This window comes from Micromesistius poutassou (assembly GCF_964030765.1).
Source record: "Micromesistius poutassou genome assembly, chromosome: 6".
In the NCBI taxonomy this organism is placed as follows: domain Eukaryota; kingdom Metazoa; phylum Chordata; class Actinopteri; order Gadiformes; family Gadidae; genus Micromesistius; species Micromesistius poutassou.
In genome coordinates, this window is record NC_140276.1 from 1,598,615 (window position 1) to 1,609,561 (window position 10,947).

A 10,947-nucleotide genomic window follows, 5' to 3' on the forward strand; every position below is an offset into this window, starting at 1 on the left:
GCACAGACGCGCACACAAGTGTGCATTTAGTGTCTCACGTAGACATACGGGCTGAGGACGTGCACAAGTTATTTGTATAATCTGAGGTAAGTTGTCGGATAACAATCGCTGAGTGAAACCCCCCCCACATGATCAAAGCTTTAACAAATACCCATCTGGTTACTTTAGAGAAACTATACTTTATAGAGTTGGTACAAACAAAACTAATCATCGGGCAGTTGAGTGAAGTGGTTTAGTTTATGTTCAATAGAAGCTTGACCCCCCCTGCCTGACGGAGCATCCTTGGCTCTCACGACGTTCACCCATGACCTATTATTCTTTGGTCTTGTGCTCGTAAAGGGACAAACCTTCTGCACTGAGGCCAGCCCTAATTACAGGCTGTGGGGTCACTGTCTGGTTTTCAGGTGGTACCAGTCAGAAGAGAACACAGAGAGTGAAATTAGTCTAACATGAACCAGTGGAATTTTGTGTTGGGGCCTTTAGGGGGGTAGCACCTGGGATAGGTAAAGAAATGACTTGTGTGTGTGTGTGTGTGTGTGTGTGTAAGAGAGATAGAATTTGTGTGTATATTTGTTTATGAAAGACAGAAGGTGTGTGTGTGGGAGGTAGTGATTGTGTGTGTTTGTTTGTTTGTTTAGGAAAGACAGTGGTTGTGTGTGTGTGTGTGTGTGTGTGTGTGTGTGTGTGTGCCTGTATGTGCACAACATGTGTTCTAGCATGTGTGTTGGCGCTTGTGGTTGTTTATATTGCTGCGTGTGTGGGTGTGTGTTGGTGTCTAGGGTATGTGTGTGTATGTGTCTGTCTCACAGTATTACAGCTAAAAGGTTTTAGGCACTGAAAGCCTCTGAATACAGTTAGTGTTCAGTTGACCAAGCTGTTTGGGACACAAAAAAACTTTTAAATACACTAACTGGAAAACACATGCTGTCTGGTGGTGATTCAACAATGGCTTCTCGCCTGGACCACTTCCCATGTCCTCATCTATAGTACACTCAGGTTTCTCAGAAGTAGAAGTTTGCCTGTAGAAACCGCTGGAGCAAACAAGCCAGTTGTGTGACAGCACAGTTGCAGGACGGTGCGAGGGAACCGGAGACGTGGACAGGGCGGGAGGGTCAGAGACGGGGGTGGGGTGGGGTGCGGTCGGAGTAGAGGGAAAGGGGGTAAACTGGAAGAGAAACGCACAGGGTGGAGACACATGGCAGCCATGACATAATACAGATGTCTCGGCCTGCATGACGTGGTTTCGGAACTTGCACCCCCACCCACATGAACCAAAACATTCACACAGATGTTAGCCAGTAAACTCCCAATTCACCAACGGGCCGTTCCTCTGCAACTCGTACACATGTATCCTCACTCTCCACCACCACACCACCATACTTTATCTTCTTTATTTTAAGGTCTTGGTGTGGTACGATCTACGTGGGATTCTGCAACGTCGTCGTTCATGATCGTTTTTCCAACAGTTCATTTAGAAAACGGGCAGAATGGTCCTGAGAAGACATAGGCATGGACAGCTGTCGTGAGTCAACCCGACATTAACGTCACAAGAGCTGGCCTCACGTTTAGAGGAAGTGAGAACAACATATCTTCAAGAGCGGCATCTGATGGACTGTCGTTTTAGTGGGGACATGTCGCAATAAATCATGTCATATAAAATGTAATATAAGATATAACCTTTATCCTCTGTGTAATAGAGGGGTTCAAAGGTTAAGGTCAAGGGGAAACTGTTGTTGTTGTGGTGCATGGCTTGCGGACTCTGTGTGGTTTCTCCAAGGACTTTGTGTTACGTTTACATTTACATTCAGGACATTTAGCAGACGCTTTTATCCAAAGCGACTTACAATAAGTACATTTGTCAGAAGAAGGAGAAACAACAATATATCGCTGTCGGTACAGTAAGGATGTTCATAGAACCAAGTGCCAAGCACCAACAATTGCTAGGTTAACCCATTGCATATGCAACATATAGCTAGGATAAGATGCTAAACAACTAAGTACTATTTTTTTTAGTACTAAGTGCCAGGACGTACAACATACAATAAGTGCGTACATTAAGTGTCAGGACGTACAACATACAATGAGTGCGTACATTAAGTGCCAGGACGTACAACATACAATAAGTGCGTACATTAAGTGCCAGGACGTACAACATACAATGAGTGCGTACTGCGTACATTAATGCCGCTTTTCCACCGCCAGTACCAGCTCGACTCGACTCGCCACGCCTTTTTTGCGTTTCCATTGGCAAAAAAAGTACCTGGTACCTAGTAGGCCTACCGGGTACTTTTTTTAGTACTACCTCCGTCGAGGTTCCAAGCGAGAGGAGTAGGTACTTTTGTGTGACGTAAACAGGCTGCTGGTAACTGATTGGCCAGCGGCTGTAAATGGGAATAATCACTCAAAGTTAAGTTGTGTCCGGCGTGGTTGGAGTCCACGAACCCGCTCCGGAGGATCAGCGTTTCGCTGTTTCGTTTCAGTGTCGTTCCTTTCCTAGGGCTCGAGTTTCGCCTCTATCAACGTTACCGTATGACAACAATAGACGCGCAGTCATTGCGCTTTTTATCTTATTTTATTTCCCATCATAACCTTTCCCGGGAATCAGGAAATAGTCTTGATCAGATTCAGATTTCCCGGGAATCGCGTCTCCCGTGATTAAAACCTAATGACGACCCGCCCATGGTGGAGAGGTTCTTTTCTACGACCCGCCCACATTGAAGAGGTACTTTTTTAGATGGAAACGCAACCAAACCGAGTTGAGTCGAGGCGAGTCGAGTCGAGTGGAGTTGGTACTGGCGGTGGAAAAGCGGCATAAGTGCCAGGACGTACAACGTACAATAAGTGCGTACATTACGTGCCAAGACGTACAACACTTGTTCAGAATTTACAACAGGTGAACTCTGAATAAGTGAGGCTTAGGTCTTGTCTCCCAACAGGTTTCACATGATGCTATTGTGTGGCTGGTAGCCTCGGGGCACCAGTCGGTACCATTGAAGAGGGCACGGAAAACACAATCCTTCGCGTGCTTCCTTGATCCGGGGGGAATTCTTGAACATGTATTAATGAGTGTTTCCTCCTCTCTTTAATTCATCTGTAACGATCTAATGGTATAATGAGGAGGAGCCAGATTAGATGAGATGTCATGAGATACCATATCAGTTTTTTTAATCGACGGCCCCAATTTCAAAACCCGTGTTTGTTTTTATGATGTGTTATGCTGATGACTGTAGTCACGTAACCATTCTGAATCACCGACGGTTTGTCCTTGGAGATGTCATGAAACCAGTCCCAAAGCAAACTTCAGACCACAATTGGCTTAAGTAATGGCTTTACTGCAAATTAGAACCACTCTCAATGTGTGTCGCTACTTGTTCTTGACAGCCGTTGACCCTCTTCATCACTATTGGATTAGGAAGCTTGTCTTGGTACTTTCTATTGAAATGAATGATATGCATTGAACTGTTGAACGAAATAATCCAGATCTCGATCTAGAAGAGTACTCAGGTTCAGATTACGATCTCTTCAGACGACGCCGATACTAAAAAAGCCTCTTCGCTTGTCTGAATGCATGCAGGCTTGTTTCAAATCCCACATCAACCCGCTCATAGACGGCCATCATTCCGTCCCTTGAGACGCCACCTGACAAAAAAAACACCTTTCCTCATGGGAAAGGCTGGCGAAGACACATATCTATGTTCATGTCTGTTAGATTGTACTATCATAATGGACTGCCACCATGCCCCATGAGTCAACCCAAAGTCAATCATGATCGCCCTGGACTGTCCACCGGAATAGGCGGTTCCCCCCCCCCTGGAGACGATAGCGCTCAGCGGCTCACCGGCGCCCCGGCCCCGCGGAGATGACACACACGTCGGCCGGACGGGGTGCTCTGCGGAGGCACTTAGCCAGGAGGTGTTCCTTCATAGAAGAGGGGGTTTACAAGGGGAGCCGAGGGCAGTGATTGAGAACAGATGAGGTGAAGCAAGCGCTCTATAAGGGAACGTGTCCGTATGGAACGAGGAGGGCGTGGTCGTCGGAGTTTGCCGCGGTCAGGGAGAAACGACGCGCCACAAACTCGGTCGGTGACGAGAATGGTGACGTGACTACAGTCATCAGCACAATACACCATAAAAACAAACACGGGTTTTGAAATTGGGGCCGTAGATTAAAAAAAACTGATACGGTATCTCCTGCAAATGAAAACAACACGTTTGGTGTTGCAATAGCAGAAACGTCGTCATGGAGATCCAGCTCTTTTGCTCAGCGGGAGCTGTTGCAGACAACCCCGGCGAGAGGGGAGAGGGCCCCGGTGACACACGAGCGGCTGGGGGGGGGTTTCTGGAAGGCGGGGTCTGTGAGACATCTGCTGCTGGGTGGGTCCTCTGGCCCCTTTCTGCGTCATGGCGTCGGAGCGACGCAACTGCACTCACACCACAACATCTGACTGCACACAGCCACATCTGGGTCTGATTCACGCTGAGCTGGCCCGGAGGTGACCTCGCCAATGCGCTGTACCGTGCTGTCAGGCAGGGACCGGGCCCCCCCCCACCCACCCACCACCACCACCACCACCACCACCACCACCACCACCACCACCAGCTCTCCCAGGCATCCTCTTAGTCTCTGGCATGGGGCCATACGGCCAAAACATGAGGCACAACTCCTTCCCTGGTGGGATGACTGTGTGGACGCCTTTTAGATCTGGGTCAAACGGAAACCATCGGGTTATGTGACATGTATTTATGTGTTTATGTATGTGTGCGGATGGCTGGATGGTGATCTGGTGGCTGTATGGAACAATGGGTGAATGGATGGATGGATGGATGGATGCCGGCTGCTGGAAGTATGGAACGATGGATGGATGGATGAATGGATGAATTTATGAATAGTTGGATGGATGGATGGATAGATGGATGAATAGATGGTTGGATGGATGAATGGATGAATGCATGGGTGGATGGCGGGATGGTAGTAGTAAGCACCGCTGCCTCACAACAACAAGAGCGTGAGGTTTGAGCCCCAGGGGTGGGGAACATAATACGTTGAGGTTGTATATTCTCCACATTCCTCCCACACCACAACAACATGCAAGCTACCAGCCCTAACCCTGCCCTGCCCATAACCCACGGGCAGGGCACTGGAATGGGGCTTGTGTCCCAGGAGTCGCCCATGGCCCCTAGCTCGGCAGGCCATGCCTCATACACATGTTTTGAACGTCTGGTTGGTCTGAATACAAACACTAGACTTGGTGGGGACTTCACCAAGTCAAGTCAGTCAGTGTGAAGAGGGAAGGTATTCTGCTGATCTCCCAGGGAGCAGAGAGAGAGAGAGAAGGACCCCGAGGCTAACTAACACGAAGCAGATGTAGGAGGGGAGGTCCGCTTAAGGCACTCGGTCCCACACAGTCCTCACATTGCTGGGGGTAAAACCTGCCTGGAATCACATCTGGAAACTGGGACCTCTGGGTAACTGGGTCCTAGGTCCCCTCCCCTCCCTCCTCTGAACTACCAGTGTGATTACCGAGGTTTAGGTTTAGATTTAGGTTAAGCGCAAAGCAGTTAAACAGGCCGTTCTGGGAGATGATGAGTGAAGAAGAAATTTTTTTGGGGAAAGCTGTTTTGGGAAGGGACATTTTATGAATTCACTTTAGGAAAATGAGAAATGAAGAAGTCAATTTTGGCCACAGCACAATTTATAAGCGTTTCATAAAATCCTATTTGTAGTTCACTGTTGCAAAACGTTCTTTACGCTCATGGAAATATAGCCTCAGCTATTGCCACAGTGTTGTGGCAATAGTGTGTGTGTGTGTGTGTGTGTGTGTGTGTGTGTGGGTGGGTGTTTGTGTGTCTTTTTGAAATGAAAATAAACCCCTCCGGACAGCTTTAGTGTAAACACATTTTCTTTCATTCATCGCCATGATATTTGTTTATTTAAGTCATATTTAAGTCATTTAAGTTTTAAGTAATTTCATATCCAAAATGCGGTGGGTAGCTACTTTACACAACCAAACCCTATCTTGTAGCCAAAAGTTCACTTGATACACGGATGCTGGGAGTATTTTTCTAGTCAGAAGAGGGGTTATCAATTGCTCGGCCCCACAGCTGTTCAATACAGTACATATCTATTACAACTTATCTTTGTCCTTTCTCACATGTTCGCCAGTATCAAGACAGGACTGTTAATAATCCTAATGGGCACGGTAAATCATATTCAGTGTTCTTATACAGGTACACAGGTCACGTAGATAGATACGCTCGAGGACGTATGGCAAAGGCGCTGCTTGGGGGAGATGTCTGAGCACAAAGGCCACGAGTCTCACAATCTGTCCAGGGACTCCAGCGCTAACTGTAAAGAAACAAGGTTTTTGTGTTTCGGCAGAGAATCCGATTATCCTGAAGACCCTAGTTTACCAACCACCGCCACATGTGCCTGGATGGCAACCACTACTTTTACTTACGTATTACTTATGCTTCGTGAACACAATATTATTCACAATCAACGCCTTTATTTCACAATCATCTCTTGTATCAAACATATCTTTGTAGTTGACAGTGTATGCTTCCGAATGCATTTTCATTCTACTGGTTTGAGATGTTTATGGTTGGTACAATTTTGAGGTATCTTGATATGGAGGTGGGGGCGGGGGGGGGGCATATCTCTAGCGTCCCGACTAAAAACTACACCGATGCGAAGGCCTTCCAGGCTTCTAAAAGGTGAATGGCTGAGGACTCGGTGGACAACAAGGGCGCTTGTGGGTAATGAGCTGCGGTTAAGCTGGGCCAAAGGAGCCTTCGTTTCACATCACCACATTGATTAGGAAACCTTTCATCTCTCGGAAGGACGTCAGGTGTTCACAGGGAGCGGTGAACACGTGACTTAGAGATGCATTTGTTAATCCACCGTTGGAATGCTGAGGCTTTTATTCGGTAATTAATTGCGAAGCTCACAGACAATCACACAACAAATCACAAAACACAAGACGCATGCACCCTCATACCTGTGTGTGTGTGTTTGTGTGTGTGTCTATGTTTGTGTTTCTGTGTTTGTGTGTGTCTGTGTCTGTGTCTGTGTTTGTGTTTGTGTGTGTGTTTTTGTGTGTGTGAGTGCGCCTGCATGTGTGTGTGTGTGTGTGTGTGTGTGTGTGTGTGTGTGTGTGTGTGTATGTGTGTGGGCACGCCTGCGAGTGTGTGTGTGTGTGTGTGTGTGTGTGTGTCACCTCTGTGGTTACGCCGTTCTACATAAAATCCAGGGGAGTTTTAAATTCAAATGTCACGCGATGCTTGTGGCGTGACAGACATAGCCACAGCCAGTCTTCAAAGGGTTGTGTGGTGTTCCTAGCAGCTAAACCGAAGTGGTTTTGATGTGTGTGTGTGTGTGTGTGTGTGTCTGCAAGACAGAGCCAGCGTCCTTATGCAGGGAAGAACCCATGATGATGATTGAGTTAGGAGTGATGTTGTATGTAAGTAGGACATCACCATGATCCATTTACCGGTGGTGAAAGATGGATGGCCTCAAATATATATCTTTTTATGATTATTGAGATTTTTAGCATAGCATGTAGCCTATATAGTACACCTCATACATAAAGTGAAATTAATACACAGAATCATTCTGTGAAACAGGGTACTAACAAAGAGACCGTTTAATACATCTATTTTATAATGTTGTTTCTCCTACACTAAAAGATGATCCAATGTAATGAATAAATACCGAGCCATATTTCCCCATCGTTATTTCCCTGTCGTGAATTGATGGGTGAGGTGGCGGTTGGCGAGTTTCGATTCCTGCTAATTGTTTTGGTGAAACCATGACCATTGTTTTGATGGTCATGTTTTCATTGCATTCGCAATTGCATACCTCTTGAGGTTGTTTAATCAGTGATGGGATTATATGAATGTGTGTTGACAATAGCGAACGTGCCGTGCACCATTGTCACTGGGTGTGTAAATGTCAGAGCCCTAATTGCCAGGCTTTGTGGTGGATGCTAAATAATATTTTTGTTATTAATATCCTTCTTTCCATCACCGGGTATGGTATCGTCCTAAGTTGAACTCATAGTCCAGGCATAGCAGCGTTTTACGACAGACTAATTGTAACTAAATGTTTAATTCTCATCAATCCGAGATGTGTGCCAACAAGGCCAGGTAACTTTTTTTTTTTTCCTTTACTCCTATCAAAATGAAACTTTACACAATGAAAGTAAAAAGTTTATTTTTTAAATTAATTTGAATATGCACATCAGCTCCACAATTATTGAATATGTCCTAATTTGCATGGGCAGAAACACCATTCATATGTATGAAAAATACATCGGCCCAATCTTCATCCAATCATCCTACTGCCAACGGGTGATGACAATGCTGCTTTTGGACTGACTAACCTGAAAACTGCTGGCTTGGTAGTACCTGCCAGGGTACTACCAATATTATTGCTGTATTGCTGTTGCTAGCTTCTCATAAGACTTCAAAGCTGCTTTACAAACTGTGGAAGTCTGATGTGTGGCCCGCACGGTCTGAAATACTCGCTAACTACAAAAAGAGAAGCATTTTTGGTGTCTGGCAAAATTATTTTCAAGAGCTGGAATGTCTGGAAAGTGTGTCTATCTGGTTTTTCATCTGTCTTCTGTGTGAGAGTGAATTGTTTAGTTGGTAAGAATGACTTCTGCCCGTAACCTTGTAGTCTTACCAACAATACCATATCATTTGTAAATCTACCAGCCCAAAATGTAATCTCACCACGTTACTAATGACTAAGATGGCTATTCTGACTTTCTTCTGATGTTATCTGTGGGGGGATGTCATTAGGTAAGGCTTGTTCGCAAATAAAATATAATAATAAAAAAGCAACTGGAGGCAAGATTGTGCAATCAATTCTTAAGGTCAATATAAGTATTTTTGTGACCCAGGTAAGTGTGGCAAGTGACTTCAAATGGAGCGTGTCTATGCATAGGTTAACTTACTGAATGGACATGAATGTGTTAGTTATTTGGCCCCTGTTTTTCTACTTGTGACTTTATGGCTTCTTGGCCATAAGTCAATTAGGCCTAGTGTTGAGCTCATTTGCATGTTTAAAAAGATTTTTCCAAGAAACTTGTAAAACCAAAATGTTACTTTTCATGTATACTTTCCCAGTGTGAGGTTTGATTGTGATAGGAGTAAAGGAAAAAAATAAGCCCATTAGGGTGTCTTTTAGGCATATTCGATTCGTATATTGCTCATTTGCTTATTCAAATTCATTTTCAAAGAAACTTGTAATACAAAAATTGTACTTTTTATGGATACTTTCATTGTATAAAGTTTGGTAGGAGTAAAGGGGGAAAAAAAATGCCCCATTGGGGTGTATTGTTGTCTGGCCTTACTGGCACACATCTTGGATTGATGAGAATTAAACATATTTCCTCAACTAGGATTTCTTAGGACTTTTAGTATGTTGTTCTGGACACCTCATATTTTACAATTAGTTATATTTTTGGCTCCAAAATGAACTTCCTTGCCTGGGGCCTCATGTACAAAGCTTGCTTACACACACAAAGCTGCGTAAGCAACTTCTCACGCAAACGTTCGGATGTACAAAGACTGACTTGACGTGAGAAAGTGCGGTTCTCCACGCAAACTAAATGCCTGGCTTACGCACATTTCTGCTGTATTTTGGCAATGCAGCGCAACAACATTAGGCCTACGCGATCACGAGTCATGAAATAATATTGCACTATGAGGATAGTTCAAAGTGGATTTGAACGTCGGGATGCGTGATCTTAAATGCACTTCAATCATGCGTTATTGTTGTCGAGACGCATAATGTGACACTGTTGTTAGGCTAAACTTAAACAGACCCATAAAACTAAATTGTCAATATTGGAATTAAAAGGAAGCCCCAGCAATATTATTTTCAGTGATGACTTGTTTGCTAAACGTCACATATTTTCCGGACCACGCATGACATCTGGGCTAATTGATCTCTCTTCACGCATGTGTTGTGAAATTCTTGACTGCAATATTATTATGTGATGTTGAGTGGAGTAAGCACAAGCCATTGTTACTTAAAATGAATCCATCAATGAACCAATTTCGAATTATGTAGGCCTACATGTTATTGACACCTTGGGTGCATGGGAACAACCTATCGTCAGCATGCATCCAAATAAATGAGAATATAAAAGCATGCGCAAAATGTGGCTATAATCGATATATATCTATCGATATACGATATATAATCCGGAATGTATCAATCCTTGCGTAAGTAAGGATTGATACATCCGGATTCCTTTGTGCGCAGCAGCTTTCCAGATTTTGGCGTAGTTTGGCAAAGTTTTAGTCAGAAATCCACGCCAGTCTTAGTACTTGAGGCCCCTGGACTATAAACGGAGGCTGGCGTGAAGCTGTCACCTGTGATCAGCTGGAAGGGGGCGGGGTCAGAGGAGAAGGGGGGCGGGGCCGAGGAGAAGGGGGGCGGGGCCGCATCTCAAAGAGCAGCTTTAATGCACTGTGGGAGTCGACACGTACAGACTTTTTGGTTTCCAACGCGGGGACACATCACCACATTCAGTGGACTACACATCGGGATTTTCCTTTTTTCCAACACAGAAACACATTTTAAAAGTCATACAGCCGGCGGAACCATGTGTGGTAAGAGTCGCGATCATATCTGTGAACGAACCCACTTTTTGTGTGTGTGTGTGTGTGTGTGTGTGTGTGTGTGTGTGTGTGTGTGTCGTTTTTTATGGCGTAGCCACATGAAACATTTCCATATACGCTTTCCACGTGTGGAGGACAATCCACTACACGAGAGAATGACAATGTCAGAGTCCAGTGCGGATTTGTATGAAGTCTATGATGCTTTGCATGTTTCCGATTACAACTGGCTCTTTGTGAGAGATGTCCTCCCCCCTGAAGCCCGCTGAGCCCTCCTTAGAAATGCAGCTGCAGATACGTGTCACCACTATCCTGC